Source organism: Chlorocebus sabaeus, chromosome 29 (genome assembly GCF_047675955.1).
Source record: "Chlorocebus sabaeus isolate Y175 chromosome 29, mChlSab1.0.hap1, whole genome shotgun sequence".
Taxonomy (NCBI): domain Eukaryota; kingdom Metazoa; phylum Chordata; class Mammalia; order Primates; family Cercopithecidae; genus Chlorocebus; species Chlorocebus sabaeus.
The window spans coordinates 4,478,804-4,496,819 of NC_132932.1; positions in this window are offsets into that span (position 1 = coordinate 4,478,804).

The window sequence follows — 18,016 nt, forward strand, 5'->3', positions numbered from 1 at the left end:
CAAGCACTAGAGTGGCTGAGTCAGGTTCTCAACTCTGCTAGTTAATACCATGCTTGGAATATACAGTAAGACAAGAAACATAAATAAGAAGTGTACATTTGTTTCTTCCTGTTTCCTTCTGGCTAATGGATCAATTACATCCCATCTTAAGCTGACCCCTGTGTAATTCATCAATATCCATTTTAAGCAGCAATCCATAGTTGTACAAAAATTAGAAAACTGACCTACACAGAAAAACTAATTGTGAGAACAAATATTATACTAAATTCATTTGACAATTCTCAGCAAAGTGCTTGGTCGATCTCTATTTCTGCTTTTCTTAAACACACAAAATGCAAAAGTTAACCCATATGGAATGCAATGGAGGAAATAAATGACATATCAGATCTAGAAACCAATCAATTAGCAATCAGGAGGGGAGTTGTGGTAGGAAGTCTGTGCTGTTGAATGTACACTAATCAATGATTCCTTAAATTATTCACAATAAAAAAATGATTAGAATAGTTTTTTTTTTTAAAAAAAAAAGCACAGAAAATGATCTAAGTTTTGTCTGGTAATAAAGGTATATTTTCAAAGGAGAGGTGAATAGATCCACGCACTGTGGAAGGAATAAAATATTTTTTGAAAAACAAGCAAAAAGTTGGATTTTTATACACATGGAAATTGAATATGTACATTTCTAAATTTTTTGGATCAAAATATTTCAAAATTATACCATAAAATAACTTGTAAAAATGTAGGCAAAATGTATATAATTGTAGCATCAGGTATACAACTTTAAGCAAGGAAGCAAAAGCAGAAACCATGGAAAAAAAAAATTTTACTATAATGAATTTAAACTTTCAAAAACAAAAATATAGACAAAGTGGGAAAAATATGTATGCTTCATGTATGACAAGTCACTGATACCTATTAAATATGAAGAATATTATAAATCATTATATTAATACCCACAACCATTCAAGCTGTCAGTTTGAATAGACAATGTAAATGACAAAGCTACATACTCAACAAGATACCAGCAAACCAGCTTTGACAGCACATTAAAGGGGTCATACAACATAATCGAGTAGAATTTATTGAGATGCAAGAGTGGTTCAAAATATGGAAATCAATAAATGTGATATGCCACACTAACAGAATAAAAAATAAAAATCTTATTATCATCTCAATAGATGCAGAAAAAGCATTAACAAAAGTAAACATTATTTCATAAAATATCAGATAAAACAAATTAGGAATAGAAGGAATGTACCGCAACACAATAAAAGCCATATATAACAAGCCCACAGCTAACATCATAATAGTAAAATCATCATAATGGTAAAAAAATGAAAACTTTTCCTCTAAGGTCAGAAATAATATAAGGGTGCTCACTCTTGCTATTTCTATTCCATATAGTACTAAAAGTCCTAGCCAGGACAATTAGACAAAATAAAAATAAAAACACCCAAATTGGAAAGATAGAAGCAAACTTTTCTGTTTACAGATAATACAATCTTATATGTAGAAACCCCTTAAAACTTCAGCAAAAAAAAAAAACTACAGAGTTAATAAACAAGTTCAGTGAAGTTGCAGAATGCAAAAATCTGATACAAAAATCAGTAATGCCTGTATAAACTAATAAAGACTTAACAGAGAAAGAAGTTAAGAAAACAATACCATTAACAATATAATCCAAAAAAAATACTTAGGAATAAATTTTACTAAACATCTGTATACTTAAAACTATAAAACACTGAAAAAAGAAGTTGAATAAGGCATAAATATAAAACTATCTCATGTTAATAGATTAGAAAAAGTAATATTGTTAAGATGTCCTCACTACTTAAAGCAATTCATAGATCTAATGCATTTATTGCAATCTCTTCAAAATCCCAGTGATATTTTTTACAGAAACAAACAAACAAAAATCTAAAATGTGCATGAAACCACAAAAGTCTGTGAAGAGTCAAAGCAATCTTGAGGAAAATGAACAACACTGGAAGCATCACACTACCTTATTTCAAAATCTATTACAAAGCTATAGTGATCAAAACAATATGATACTGTCATAAAAACAGATAAATAAATCTATAGAACGGAATAAAGAGCACAGAAATAAGTCCACACATTTACATTCCATTGATTTTCAACAACAATGTCAAGAAAACAATGGGGAAAAGACAATCTTTTCAATAAATGATGCTGGAAAAACTACATCTCCACAGGCAGAAGAATGCAATTGAGTCCTTATTTCATACCATATGCAAAACTCAACTCAAAATGGATTAAATACAAATTTAAAACATGAAATGGTATAACTACTAGAACAAAACACAGAAAATAATCTTCTTGACATTGGTTTGGGCATTATTTTTTTGATATGACCTCAAAAGCACAGGCAAAAAAAGAAAAAATAGACAAATGAGACTATACTAAATTTAAAAACTTCTACACAACAAAAGAAACAATCAATAGAGTGAAAAAGATAACCTCTTGAATGGGAGAAATATTTGCAAACTACTCATCCAACAGGGGATTAATATCCAGAATATACAAGTAACACAAATATGTCAAAAGTAAAAAAAAAATTATTTAAAAATCAGCAGAGGACAGGAATAGACATTTTTCAAGAGAAAATATACAAGGGGTCAACAGGTATATCAAAAATGCTCAACATCACTATTTGTCAGGGAAGCACTAATTAAAACCACAATGAGATGTCCCATCACACCTGTTAGAATGGCAATTATCAAAAAGATGAAAGATAGCAATTATTAGAGAGGATGATATAAAAGCGAACCCTTGTATCATGTAAAAATTAAAAATAGAACTATCACATGATTCAATAATCCCACTTCTGGGTATATAGCCAACGGAATTGAAATCTATATGTCGAAGGGATATCTGCACTCCTATGTTTATTGCAGCATATTCACAATGGCCAAGATTTAGAAACAACCTAACTGTTCATAGAATGGATGAATGAAATGTGATATGGAAAATTATTCTGCCTTAAAAATAGTAGGAAATTCTGTCATTTGAGACGATGTGGATGAACCTAGAGGACATTATGCTAAGCGAAATAAGCTAGACATGGAAAGACAAATATTGTGTGATCTCACTTATATGTAGAATCTAAAAAATTTGAACTCATAGAAGCAGAGAATAGTACGATGGTTACTAGGGTTATCTGGCAGGGAGAGGATAAGGAAATGGGACATTGTTAATAAAAGGAAAAAAAATTCAATTAGTAGGAATACATTCAGGGGACCCAATATACAACATGCTGACTGTAGCTAATAACGTATTGCATTCTTGAAAATTGCTAATACCGTAGATTGTGAATGTTAATATAATCATATGAGGTAACATGTGTTAAGTAACTTCATTTATTCATTCAACAATATACACGTATATTAAAACATCACATTGTATTCCATAAATATATATAATTTTTGTCAATTAAAAAATAATTTTTAAAAATGAGAAACAAAAAAACTGACATTTTCAGATTAATGAATTAATTCTTCTGTATAAATTTTTAAAAGTAAAAACAAATGTGGGAAAATGGTTTTTAAATATAATTATAAACCAAATTTAAAATAAGCATAAAAGACTATGGACAAAAGAAGAAATCCAAATAAAAAATAAACATGAAGAATATTCAAACTCACTTTTTATCAAAGAAATGTAAATTTTAAAATATAGCATTGCTATTATGTTTTCATAAATAATCATATATCATGGATGAGCCTGTGAGGAAACAGACACTCATACTCTGCAAAACAATGACTATGATAATTATGTCAGATGATGTATTATGTTAATTGGTTGATTGTGGTCATTGTTTCACAATAAATATACATATGTATCGAAACATCACATTACACACCATAAAGATATATAATTTGTTATCAAAAAGAAATATAGCAGTTAAAATTTAAATTTTTTAAAAAACCTCTTTTTGAGGTTTGTACCTCACCTAAGTCACACTGTTCAAAATATTAATGCACTCATTTCTCTCATTCATGTGTTAATATACAGGGTACGGGCCATTATAAATTCCTCTGGAATTGGAAAGGAAACTTTATGTACTGACTGCTCAAATTTGTATTAACTACTTTTTTTTTGTTTTGTTTTTGAGCAGCAGCAAGATTTATTGTGAAGAGCGAAAGAACAAAGCTTCCACAGCGTGGAAGTGGATCCGAGTGGGTTGCCCAGTTATATTAACTTCTAATTCAACACTTTAAGATTCTTAACCTTATTGCAGACAACATCAGCTTCACAAGTATGTGACCTGCACAGCTGAACAAAATCCCACACTTAAAAGGATCCTACACTTGTTTTAATGCTCTGCTGTTTTTGTCTTTAAATTCTTAAGTTTTTTAACCAAAGTCCTCACAAATTCAGTTTACATTGAGCCCTGAAATCATGTAGACATCCTGATTCCAGACAATGTGTCTGGAGGCAGAGTTTACAGGACTTCAAGAACCTTACCTTCTCAACTTTTATCTGCATCTTTACTCCCAAATATATATGAAGATGATGAAGATAGATGTGGATGGTGCTTCTACCATACCCTCTTCCTGTGCCAAACTTCCTTGATCTAGGATAAGGTCAGTAAACTTTTTCTGTAAAAGATCAAAAGCAAATATTGTAAACTTTACAGGCTCTGGAGTGTCTGTCATAACTACTCAACTGTTTTATTGCAGCAAGAGCTGTCACAGACAATACAGAAACAAATGAGTGTGACTGAGTTCCAGTGAAATTTTATTTACAAAAGATTTGGCCCATGGGTCAAATTTGCCACCTCCAGATCTAGAGAAACACTTTTGAGCCCTTTTATTTTGCTCAACAGTTAAGCAGGGCTCTATGTCCCTTATATTTAGTCAGACTTCAGTACGTTTTAAGGAAAGAATGGTTATACAAAGTCATATATTCATTCATTTATACATTTTCAGTGTTGAATGATACATTTTGGAATAGTTAACAGATGATAAAAGTGTTGGTTTCAGTCATCTCTATCCAATGAAGTAAAAAAAAAAAAATGTTGAATGGGAAGGAATCAAGAATAGTTATAGGAATATCACCATTGCATTAAAGCTCTCTTTCTTGTTTCTAAAAGAATATCTTGACACACACTGAGCCCACTGTCCTCCACACCATGAATGAGGGCATCTTCAACAATTGTGAATGACATCTTAGTCTCCCTCAACTCAGTTAATCTAAGTAAGCTCATGGTCTCACTTTCCTGTCCTAGAAGGAACATATTTCCTGTATTTTTCTTTTTTTCCTTACTTCCCATCACCAATTAACTCTTCTGATACTTTTGTTCTTGGGAAAATTAATATGACTCATAGACCTGGTTCCCAAGATAAATCAATGGAGGCCTGGTTACAAGGATCTAAGAAGCATCAATGGGTCACTAACATCTAGTGGTACTAATTAACTTTGTTAACCACTGGGAAGAAAACATATATAGTTTTGTCTTGGTGGTGATTATACTAGAAAGCAGAAACCAAAATTATCAGAGTTTCCCAATGTTACTGCTGCACACCCTGGAACAGAACAGGTAGGTCAGAAAAATGCTCCCAATGTTTGGCAATGCCATGGCAATCTCTTTCTTCTTATATTTCCCTTCAGCATTCTCTCTCTTCCACTTTTCTGCTTTCCTCCTATCTCCAGTTATTTCAATCGTCGGAGCATTATTCTTACAACTTTAATCACTAAATTATATTATGCCTGTTAAAGGAGAGATTTCTAAAAGGATTGACATTTATACTGTCTCTCTTTGGAGAATCACTATGACAAGGATCTGTTATCTCTTGTCACCTTCCTTATGTCATATGATACATCACATTTCCCATTGTGGAGACCAAACATGTTCACATCATGTGCATTTCATTCCCACTTGTTTTCCTAACAGGTTATTCCAGGGGAAGTGATTCTCTGTCCTCATATAGAGAATGCTGGGGCCATTCCCTCTGTATGCAATATTTGATAAAGCATTTGATAACGTTAGTCAATGCCTGGGCCAAGAATTAAAGGGATAATTATCAGAATGAAAATGGTTTAATGAAACTGGTGTCTATCAGTTCTGAAAGGGGCCACTATCACAATGAACTAAGGTAGTTATGAATATAGTTATAGAGTTACTAGTAAGTCTGATGCCACTACACAATTCTAACTTTTCTCTTTAGGATGATTGTTTCATTCAGTCTTATCTCTTTTAGAAAACATAGGAAAAAATTATTTAATAATAAAATTATTTGTCAAAATGAAGGTATGGCTTATAGGAGTGTTTTCCTATTGTTTTCAGTGTATGACTCACTGTTCTAAATAACTGGGACACTCAAGGATTCTGTAAAATGCCATCCAGTTATCATTTATATTCCCTAACTCAAAATTCATTCACATGGATTCATTTTTTCCTAAACAAGTTAGCATGTAGAATTTCGATTAAAATTTGGCATACAACACCCAGGCATTTTTTCATAATGTACCCAATAACTGTCATTCACTAATTGAAAATGGTGATTTAACAAAGGGTAATCAAATTATGAAACTAATGCCACAAAACATCTGTCTCTAACTGTCATGTGTGTGTATGCATATAAGAGGGAGAGAGAATTTCACTCCCTCCATAAATCTCACAGTGTTTTCTTTTTTCTTTCCTTTCCTCACTCTACTTTCTCTCCTATTGCTTTCATTTCCTTCTCATAATTTTTATTAAAAAGAAAAATAGCAATATAGAAAATAACAAAGTATAGATGGTCAACCTTTTTAATATTAAGGTTACCTAAAATGCCATTATCCAAAGTGGTTCTCTGGAGACGTTGATGTATATGCTTACATATTTTACAGTGTATTCAAATAAAGAGTATATTACATAAGACATATCCTTTTGTAACCAACTTTTGTCATTAACAATTTACTGGACTTGTCAACAAACCTAAATCTGTGTCATCTATAATGGCTACATTCATTTTGGTATGAATCTTAATTACCCCTTTTGGCATTATTTAATGATTTTCTCATACATCACTCTTAAATGTACTTCTAATTTTTCACTTTAGATCACATAATGAATGGATCCAAATATATGTTATAGATAGATATCTTCAAATTTTCTACTTATACGTAGTGATAATAACAGATGCTCTCTCTAAAGTGTAGTTGGTATCAATTTTACTGACCTTTAAAAACATCTTAACGGGGCAAAGTTCAAATATTTGATGACCAGCTATCGTGACCTTTATCTCTATGGCTCTACGGGGCCCTGTAGTTTTTACATGCTCTTAGTGTATCATGATTAAATATTTTGTTTTAGTAAAGACACCGTTATTTCTCAACTTCGTATTCAAATTGTCAAAGGCATTGATCCTAGAGCAGAACTCTCAAAAGCACTAACTCTGATTCCTAACAAAGCATAGAAAAGCCCTCTTTCTGAGTTTCAGATACTCTTTTTGAGGAGTTTGAGTTTCACTTTATTTAAAGGGAGTCTTAATCCTCCAACAAATCAACAAGTGATTGACTAGAATCACACGTATTGGAAAACCATCAGAAGAGTAAGCCTTTGCATTTTATGCTACTGTACCTCTGAGATTAATTGCTCTTTCCCTCATTGGCCAGTCACTCTTAAATGTGTGATTAATGCCTGAGATTGTGTGAAGTAAAAGATTGATCAGAGAGTACACCTTCTAAGGGTATATGCAGATAAATACAATTAAGGGTATTAACATTTCAAATATGGGTGACTATTTCTTACATGGAAGATGTTTTGTTGAAAACAGGTGAATAAGACTGAAGCAGCCATAATTACTACATGATAAGCATGGTAAAGAAGTACTGTGTTAGGGAAGTTATATTCTTTGCCCCCCTAATCCTTCACTCTACCTGCCATATTCCCACATGATTTTTTTCTTTACTGCTTTTGTCTAATAACTTATGATCACCGCATTTCCCCAATTCATTTATCTTTCTTTCATTTTCTCTCTTTGTGTGTTTTCTATCTTCACATTTCAGCACTTGCCACATATTTCCCACAAAAACATTTATGGTCAAACAACACTTCAATGTGTAGTATTTGTATTTCTCAATTCTTCCTTACTTTCTTCCTTCAGAATACTAAAGCTTCTTTTCTACTGACTGAGTCAACGGTCAACAGATGGAGTAAATAATTCTGTGATATCTAAATTTGTATTGATCAGACTTTCAAGTTCTTGGGAGATGCATGTTTTTATTTTTTGATTCTTCTCTATGTTTTTTTTTTTTTTTTACTTATTTATTTACTTCTTTTCTTATTTAATTATTATTATTATTATACTTTAAGTTCTAGGCTACATGTGCATAACATGCAGGTTTGTTACATATGTATACTTGTGCCATGTTGCTGTGCTGCACCCATCAACTCGTCAGCACCCATCAACTCGTCATTTACATCAGGTATAACTCCCAGTGCAATCCCTCCCCCCTACCCCCTCCCCATGATAGGCCCCGGTGTGTGATGTTCCCCTTCCTGAGTCCAAGTGATCTCATTGTTCAGTTCCCACCTATGAGTGAGAACATGCAGTGTTTGGTTTTCTGTTCTTGTGATAGTTTGCTGAGAATGATGGTTTCCAGCTGCATCCATGTCCCTACAAAGGACACAAACTCATCCTTTTTTATGGCTGCATAGTATTCCATGGTGTATATGTGCCACATTTTCTTAATCCAGTCTGTCACTGATAGACATTTGGGTTGATTCCAAGTCTTTGCTAGTGTGAATAGTGCCGCAATAAACATACGTGTGCATGTGTCTTTATAGCAGCATGATTTAGAATCCTTTGGGTATATACCCAGTAATGGGATGGCTGGGTCATATGGTACATCTAGTTCTAGATCCTTGAGGAATCGCCATACTGTTTTCCATAATGGTTGAACTAGTTTACAATCCCACCAACAGTGTAAAAGTGTTCCTATTTCTCCACATCCTCTCCAGCACCTGTTGTTTCCTGACTTTTTAATGATCACCATTCTAACTGGTGTGAGATGGTATCTCATTATGGTTTTGATTTGCATTTCTCTAATGGCCAGTGATGATGAGCATTTTTTCATGTGTCTGTTGGCTGTATGAATGTCTTCTTTTGAGAACTGTCTGTTCCTATCCTTTGCCCACTTTTTGATGGGGTTGTTTGTTTTTTTCTTGTAAATTTGTTGGAGTTCTTTCTAGGTTCTGGATATTAGCCCTTTGTCAGATGAGTAGATTGCAAAAATTTTCTCCCATTCTGTAGGTTGCCTGTTCACTCTGATTGTAGTTTCTTTTGCTGTGCAGAAGCTCTTTAGTTTAATGAGATCCCATTTGTCAATTTTGGCTTTTGCTGCCGTTGCTTTTGGTGTTTTAGACATGAAGTCTTTGCCCATGCCTATGTGCTGAATGGTACTACCTAGGTTTTCTTCTAGGGTTTTTATGGTATTAGGTCTAACATTTAAGTCTCTAATCCATCTTGAATTAATTTTCGTATAAGGAGTAAGGAAAGGATCCAGTTTCAGCTTTCTACTTATGGCTAGCCAATTTTCCCAGCACCATTTATTAAATAGGGAATCCTTTCCCCATTTCTTGTTTGTATCAGGGTTGTCAAAGATCAGATGGCTGTAGATGTGTGGTATTATTTCTGAGGACTCTGTTCTGTTCCATTGGTCTATATCTCTGTTTTGGTACCAGTACCATGCTGTTTTGGTTACTGTAGCCTTGTAGTATAGTTTGAAGTCAGGTAGCGTGATGCCTCCAGCTTTGTTCTTTTGACTTAGGATTATCTTGGAGATGTGGGCTCTTTTTTGGTTCCATATGAACTTTAAAGCAGTTTTTTCCAATTCTGTGAAGAAACTCATTGGTAGCTTGATGGGGATGGCATTGAATCTATAAATAACCTTGGGCAGTATGGCCATTTTCACGATATTGATTCTTCCTATCCATGAGCATGGTATGTTCTTCCATTTGTTTGTGTCGTCTTTTATTTCACTGAGTAGTGGTTTGTAGTTCTCCTTGAAGAGGCCCTTTACATCCCTTGTATGTTCTACGTGGGAATTATCCTGGAAAATCTCTTCATTGTGTTCACAGTAATTATTGACTCTCATTTAAATTCCCCAGGTACTACCTACTGGCCAACAATTCTCTTCTTAATCTGGGTCTTTCTTATACTACAGTTCTGACCTTTTCACTAACTGCAGTATCATTTCTTTTCCAAGATACATGACACAGATATTTTTCATTCGCGTCATGGGTAAAATTGAGATGGTGCTGCTCATAACCATGGCATATAGCAGGTACTCTGCAATCTGTAAGCCTCCCCATTACCTGACCACAATGAACCCCAAAATGTATGTTTCCTTTGTTAGAGGCATCCTGGATAGTCAGGATAATCCATGCTGTATCTCAGTTTGTTTTTGCCATAAACTTGCCTTTTTGTGGCTGTAATAAAGTAGATGGTTTTCACTGTGATTTTCCTTGTGTCATAAAACTTGCTTGTGTAGACATTTACAAACTAGCGTTTGTAGTCATTGCTAACAGTGGGCTTATATCCATGGCTGCCTGTTTCTTATTAATTATATCCTATATTTTCATTTTGGTGACCATCTGGAATCCTTCTTCAGGAGACTTATCCAAAGCATTTGTTTCATGTCAGATCACATCAGAGTAGGGATTTTGTTTTTATGCCTTGTATATTTCTCTTTGTGTAGCCTTTTCCTAAAACAACACATGATTAATATTTGTTCATTGTTCCTTTTGTTCTCACCCCTGTCTAGAATCTACACATTAAGAAACAAAGACATGAGAGTCTCCATGGAAAGACTGGGTAAATGGATTGCAGGTTCTAGCAGGATCTCATAATAAATGGTGCATATCCAGAGTGCAAGATGATTCAGTCTCACCAAGAACACTGAGAGTCACATGGCTATCAGCATTATTGTGATAAGAACTACTATTTGTGGAGATAGTTCAGCAAACGTGCCATGTAGAAATTGATTAATCAGAGTTATCTTTAACTTGCCACCACAGAGAAGAGATTAATTTCATACACTTCCATTGAGAAGAGAGGTAAGAATACAAAACCAAGCTGATTTGCAGGAATAAACTTGATATTCAAACACTATTTCCTGAATGACATTTTCTGAGACAAGCTAATTGTAATTACTTTCAGCTTCAAAAAATAATAAATTTATCTCATAGTAAGCTTATAAATAGAATAAATAAAATGTGAACTTAGGTAAATTATAAGTCAATATTTAAGTATATTTTTAAAATTTCTATTTTAATTTCTGTTTAAATTAGAATAACAAAAAAAAAAACTATGTAATACCTGTGCAAAGCCCTGAATGCAGACTTTACTTTATCTTGAGCTTTGTCAGCTTACGATGTTATTTCAGTTTTGTGCTCAGATTTGAGTGATTGCAGGAAGAGAGTAAAGTTCTTTAATGCTGTCAATACTTTAAAATAGATACAGAGTATTTACACTTTTTCCTGCCTCTCTATTATTCTAAAAACGAGAACATTCCAAAACTCAGTCATCCCAGTTTATTCTAAAAAGATGTGTAGAAATACTAGTCGTTTCACAAGAGACTAATCACCCAAGGATATGTGTTTAGAGATACTGGTTTCTTAAATATGGTTTTCTAGTCAGGCAAAGGATTCCCTGGAGCTTATACATCTGTGGTTGGTATTTTGGGATAAGAATAAAGCTAGAAATGGTGAGGCATATCCAATTTCATTGATGATTTCTACATTTGAAATAAAAGCTCTATTGAAGTTACACATACTTTTTTCATGTATTTGTTTCTACTACTTTGTAAATTAAAATTGCTCGATTAAGAGAAACTGGTGTCTGTGATTCTCCAAGAACCTTCCTAAGTTATTCTGCTTAGAATAATTGCTTTATCATTCATATAAATGAGAATTTCTTCTCTTAATCATTGCTAATCTCCCCCATCTTCAAATACTCTACCTGGCTTCTAAAACACCACGGCTTCCTGACTTTTCACCTACGGCTTAGGCAAGTCCTTCCCTGTGTCTTTTGTTGAATGTTTCTCATCTGCTTAACCACCAATCAACCTATTGCCCATAATTTCATCTTTGGCCTGTTTTCAGTTAGATTCTATCACTACATATCACCCATTCCCACAGCTTTAATTACCATCTAAACACTAGGGGCTCTCAAACCTTGTATTATCTTCCCTTCCCTTTCTCCTTTCCCTTCCCCTTCCCCTCCTCTCCCTTTCCTTTCATGTTGTGGGAAATCAGGGCCCCCGAATGAAGGAACCAGCTGGAGCCACAGCAGAGGAACATAAATTGTGAAGATTTCATGGACTTTTATCAGTTCCCAAATAATACTTTTATAATTTCTTATGCCTGTCTTTACTTTAATCTCATAATCCTGTTATCTTCGTAAGCTGAGGATGTACGTCACCTCAGGACCACTGTGATACTTGTGTTAACTGTACAAATTGATTGTAAAACATGTGTGTTTGAACAATATGAAATCAGTGCACCTTGAAAAAGAACAGAATAACAGCGATTTTTATGGAACGAGGGAAGATAACCATAAGGTCTGACTGCTGTGGGGTCAGGAAAAAAAAGCCATATTTTTCTTCTTGCAAAGAGTCTATAAATGGACATGCAAGTAGGAGAGATATCACTAAATTCTTTTCCTAGCAAAGAATATTAATATTAATACCCTGGGAAAGGAATGCATTCCTGGGTGGAGGTCTATAAATGGCCACTCTGGGAATGTCTGTCTTATGTGGTTGAGATGAGGAGTGAGATACGAGCTGGTCTCCTTCAGAACCCTCAAGCTTACTACAGTGGGGAAAAACTCCACCCTGGTAAATCTGTGGTCAGACCAGTTCTCTGCTCTTGAACCCTGATTTCTGTTGCTTAAGATGTTTATCAAGACAATACATTCACCACTGAACATAGACCCTTATCAGTGGTTCTGTTTTTGCCCTTTGCCCTGTAATCTTTGTTGGACCCTTATCAGAGGTTCTGCCTTTTCCCTTTGTCCTCTTCCCTCACAAGCATATGATCTTTGTTAGACCCTTATTAGTAGTTATGCTTTTTGCCCTTTGAAGCATGTGATCTTTGTACCTACTCCCTGTTCTTACATCCCCTCCCCTTTTGAAACCCTTAATAAAAACTTACTGGTCTGAGACTTAGGCAGGCATCACAGTCCTACCAATATGTGATGTCACCCCCAGTGACCCAGCTGTAAAATTCCTCTTTTTGTACTGTCTCTCTTTATTTCTCAGCCGGCTGACACTTATGGAAAATAGAAAGAACCTGCAGTGAAATATTGGGGGCAGATTCCCCCAATACTTTCATTCATTCTTTCCTTTTTAAGGGGCAGGGTCTCACTATGTTGCTGAAGCTGGTCTCAACTCCTGACCTCAAGGAATCTGCCTGCCTCAGCCTCCCAAGTAGCTGAGAATACAGGGACAAGCCATTGCACCTGGCCCTGGTACTATTTCTTGAGTTCATAATCCACAAATCTAACCTCCTGCTTTCCTGGATGCCACACAAGGTCTTCCACTCAACAAATCTGCAACTAAACTAGCCTTCCTCTTCTCAAAACTACTCTTCTTTCATTGTTCTCAGTCACAATAATTTGTACCAAATAGTTACCTAGTTGCACAACCCAAAATCTGGGAAAAATAATAGATTTCTTTCTCCCCCATACCCCAAAATCAATAAATCATCAAGTCTTATTTATTCTAACTTCCAAAGAGCTCTTACATATGTTCCTTTATTTTCATCTGTAATGCCATTATTCTTGTTTAAGCCTACCTATGCCATTTTTGGAAGAGAATATAGTCACCTATGTGATCTTCCCATTTAAAATCCCATTATCTACACTTCAGTAAAAGAAAAAAAAATTAATCAAAGCATGTAATTATTTTGCTAAAGACGCTTCACATGCTTCCCTGCCCTTAAACTGGTACATTATCATGGTATAGTAGACCATCCAATGGTACATTATCATGGTATAGTAGACCATCCAATGGTACATTATCATGGTATAGTAGACCATCCAATGGTACATTATCATGGTATAGTAGACCATCCAATGGTACATTATCATGGTATAGTAGGCCATCCAATGGTACATTATCATGGTATAGTAGACCATCCAATGGTACATTATCATGGTATAGTAGACCATCCAAGACCTGGCTTCCTTCCTCTTCTTCAGTCTCAGAGAAGAGCATACTCTTTCCCTGCAACTCCAGATCCAATTTGGTTTTCTCTTACTTGCCTGGAAATTTTAAATTCTATCAACTCTGGGGCTTTCCACTAGCTAATCATTTTGTATACAATATTTGTCCTTCATGTTTTGCCTCTTAACATCTGTTCATTATTCAGCTTTCAGTGTCATCATTTTATCAGGGAGACTTCCCAGAACCTGAGTCCAGAAGAGTTCCTTGCATTGTATATTCCTCTAGCACTGCCTAGTACCTCTTTTGTAAGACTAACAGCCCTCAAAATTTCTCATGCAATGATGTCTTCCTCATTACATGTTAAGTTTGACATGAGTAAGACTTTGTCATGTTCACCTCTATCACATCATAAATATAGCAAAGGGTAAAACTTTTGCAACGTGACTAATGTATTGAATGATGCTTCAGCTTTCTTCTTACATTCAATCACAGGACATACAACTAAAGAACTTCCTTCTCCTACAAAGGACATGAACTCATCCTTTTTCATGGCTGCATAGTATTCCATGGTGTATATGTGTCACATTTTCTTAATCCAGTCTGTCACTGATGGACATTTGGTGGATGCAACTGGAAACCATCATTCTCAGCAAACTATCACAAGAACAAAACCAAATACCACATGTTCTCGCTCATAGGTGGTAATCGAACAATGAGATCACTTGAACACAGGAAGGGGAGCATCACACACCGGGTCCTATTGTGTGGAGGGTGTAGGGGACAGGGATAGCATTAGGAGATATACCTAATGTAAATGACGAGTTAATGGGTGCAGCACACCAACATGGCACATGTATACATATGTAACAAACCTGCACATTGTGCACGTGTACCCTAGAACTTAAAGTGTAATAATAATTTTTTAAAAAGTCTAAAGAGCAAAAAAAAACAAAAAACAAAAAAAATAAAAACAAAAACAAAAACACTTCCTTCTCTTTTTAATCTCCTTTTTTATTCTCAATTTCCTCTGCCTGCATCACCTCAAGTCTCTGGGGTGAAATCCACTAATGAATTCCTTTTGCAGCTTAAGCCAACTCCAATCTTGAGTCAATCTCAGGTGAAGAAGCCTGTAAATTATCACTCTCAGTGCTCTCTTGTACTCCTAGGTCTCATGAACTCTTCATTAACAACTCCAGCTTCTCTGTTACCCCAAAAGCCTTTTGCTGCCAAGAAAACCCATGATTCATGCCTCGGGAGATAGCCTTCAAATCACAACATGTTCTGTATCTGCCTGGCCAAGTGCCTAAAACTTATTTCTGCCTAGATCCTCCTTCATTCATTTCAATAAGCTGTTCTGCCTGGTACCCCAGTTTCCCACTTAGAACAATGGCACATCAGGACAGGAGCACATTGGCATAACAGAATGACTTATGTACTGCTCACTGTGTTGCAGAAGAGAACTATGTAGGGGCAACAGAAGAGATTTTCCTCTCATGTCACTGTAGTTGTGGTTTCGCTAAGCACCTAAACTGTTTTACCTCATCTTATGTAGACAATTATTCATGTAACTGACTGTGTATCCTAATTTTAGTAAATATTTCTGCCCACATTATTCTGCTTACATCTTTTTGGAATGTTACTATTTTTCAAAAATTAATTTGGGATTAACCAACATTTCTTATTCTGCACTGTTCTAGAGAAAATCATTTTCCTCATTTCTGAACAAGAGAAAATGAAATACAGATCTAAACAAATGCCACTGTAAACCAAGGTAGAGCCTTTGCACTTTCAGGTCACCATGATAACCTGGAGATTAGATTTTTCTGTGTCTGCACATCAATAATAAAACCAGGCTTCTCCAGGGGGGATCTACTAGGCTTGTCTCAATGGCTCAATACAGGTCCTTTGTTGTATTATTATCTCACCCTCATGGAAACATACTCTTGTTACAGACAACTCAGAATGACTCTCTATAATTTTGCTTTTATATTTGTATCTGTTTTTCCAATACCTCTGAAAAAGTTGATCCAAAATATATAAGTTTGAATTGTAACCAGTCAATTCAGGAAGGATAAAGGTCAAAAACTTTCAAAGAAACCTTCATCCCCAACACCCTAAAGTTTGGGAGCACAGGTAGGCATCCAGAGGTAAACATTTGCTGTAACTGATAACAGGAGAAGGATCTGCTTATTCACCTATTATCAATTATGGGCACTGTATTTAAAGATCAGATGTTTTAGATTTATTTCTTTAAATTTCATTCATGGTACCATAAGTGAAGGTATGTCTGTCCACCCTGAATATATTTTCACTCCCTCATCTCAGTCACTCCAAACAATTCATACGCTAAAATTACCCATGCTAAATGGGGATTCTTTTTTACTAGCCAATATAGTACCTCAAATCCTTCCTTCTTTCCCTCTATTTCATCAGCAGGCAATTCTTTTGATACTTTTCTCTTGGGGAAATAGTGTGACTCAGAGATCTAGTCCCCCAGAGAAACTAATAATGGGCTGGGTATTGCCTGTCTCAGCAGCATCAGTGGGTCACTCTCCTGTGCAGGTAATTAGCTTCCTTTCCAATATGAAGGATCTTATATATAGCTTTGTCTTTGGGGTATTAATTACATAAATGAAGATGAAGTTATCTGAATTTCTCCCTCTAAAAATGCACATCCTATGACTGAAAAGAAAGGTAAAAGAGATGCTTTTAATTACAAAACTTTTCCTGTCATGGTTGCTTCTATCTCTCTATCCTTCTAAACTCCTTTTCAATTTCTTCTCTTCTGTAAAATATTTGTGCCCCAAATCTTCTGCTTTCTGAAATATTTTATCTTTTTCTTCCACACTCTTTTCAAAATTTAATGATTAAATTATGTCTTATAAAACTAATCCCACGTATAAACCCCTATGATAATTTCAGTTTGTCCCCTTAGTATGAAGTTCTTTAAAGATGCATAGTTTTCTGACTTTCATTCTCTCCAATTCGTTATAAACTTCATTTTCCACTGCGAAAAGGAGATGTCTGGTCTCAGTTATTCCCATCCTATTTGAAAACCAGATTTAGTTTTAAACCAGAGGAAGGGAATCTCAAGTCTTTACCTCCTATAGTCTGGTATGATTCTCTCTCTTTTGGTATTATCTTCCTCCACATTGGAACACTCCAGACAATGCATAGGCTGAGAGGTTATCTCAGATTCAGAAAGATTCTGGCCTTATCCCAGGGGAGGGTACAGAGGAGCTGATGGCTATGAATTCTAAAATGGAACTGCTCAAGGTTGTTTGAAGAAATAAGAAAGGGAGTTGGGAAGAGAAATGCCCTGTGAAAAAGAAGAAATAATCTTTTAGGAAGGGAAGGCTAATTTTATTTTAAAACAAAATAAGAACTCAAGAAATAAGAGGGTTCTTCCAATAGGTTACAGTGATCCTGTCAAACATATATGGGCTTCTAGGTTTTTCTAAAGACTGTTTCTACTAAGAAAGCATAGACCACTATTGAGAAAGGCCATTAAACTGGAATTTAGGAGGTCTGACTTCTGATTCTGACTTCTTGAATGTATTGTTAGCCATTTAAACACACTGTTGTTTCTTTTTCTACCTGCAGAATCTCAAAGTTCTTTCCCACTTCTGTACAAAACTATAATCTGAACATCCTTTTTTGTTTAATGTATGTCTGCATTTCCTGTTTGAAGATATGTGTCCCAGATCCTAAATGACTGACAAATTTTAAATCTCCAATAGGAAAGATGACAAACTCTATGGAAACTTGGCTTCTGAAGAACTCCTAGGAGTTTCCCAAAGTCACCAGTGTTTCCTAAGAAGGCAGAGAAATCAAACACATGTTC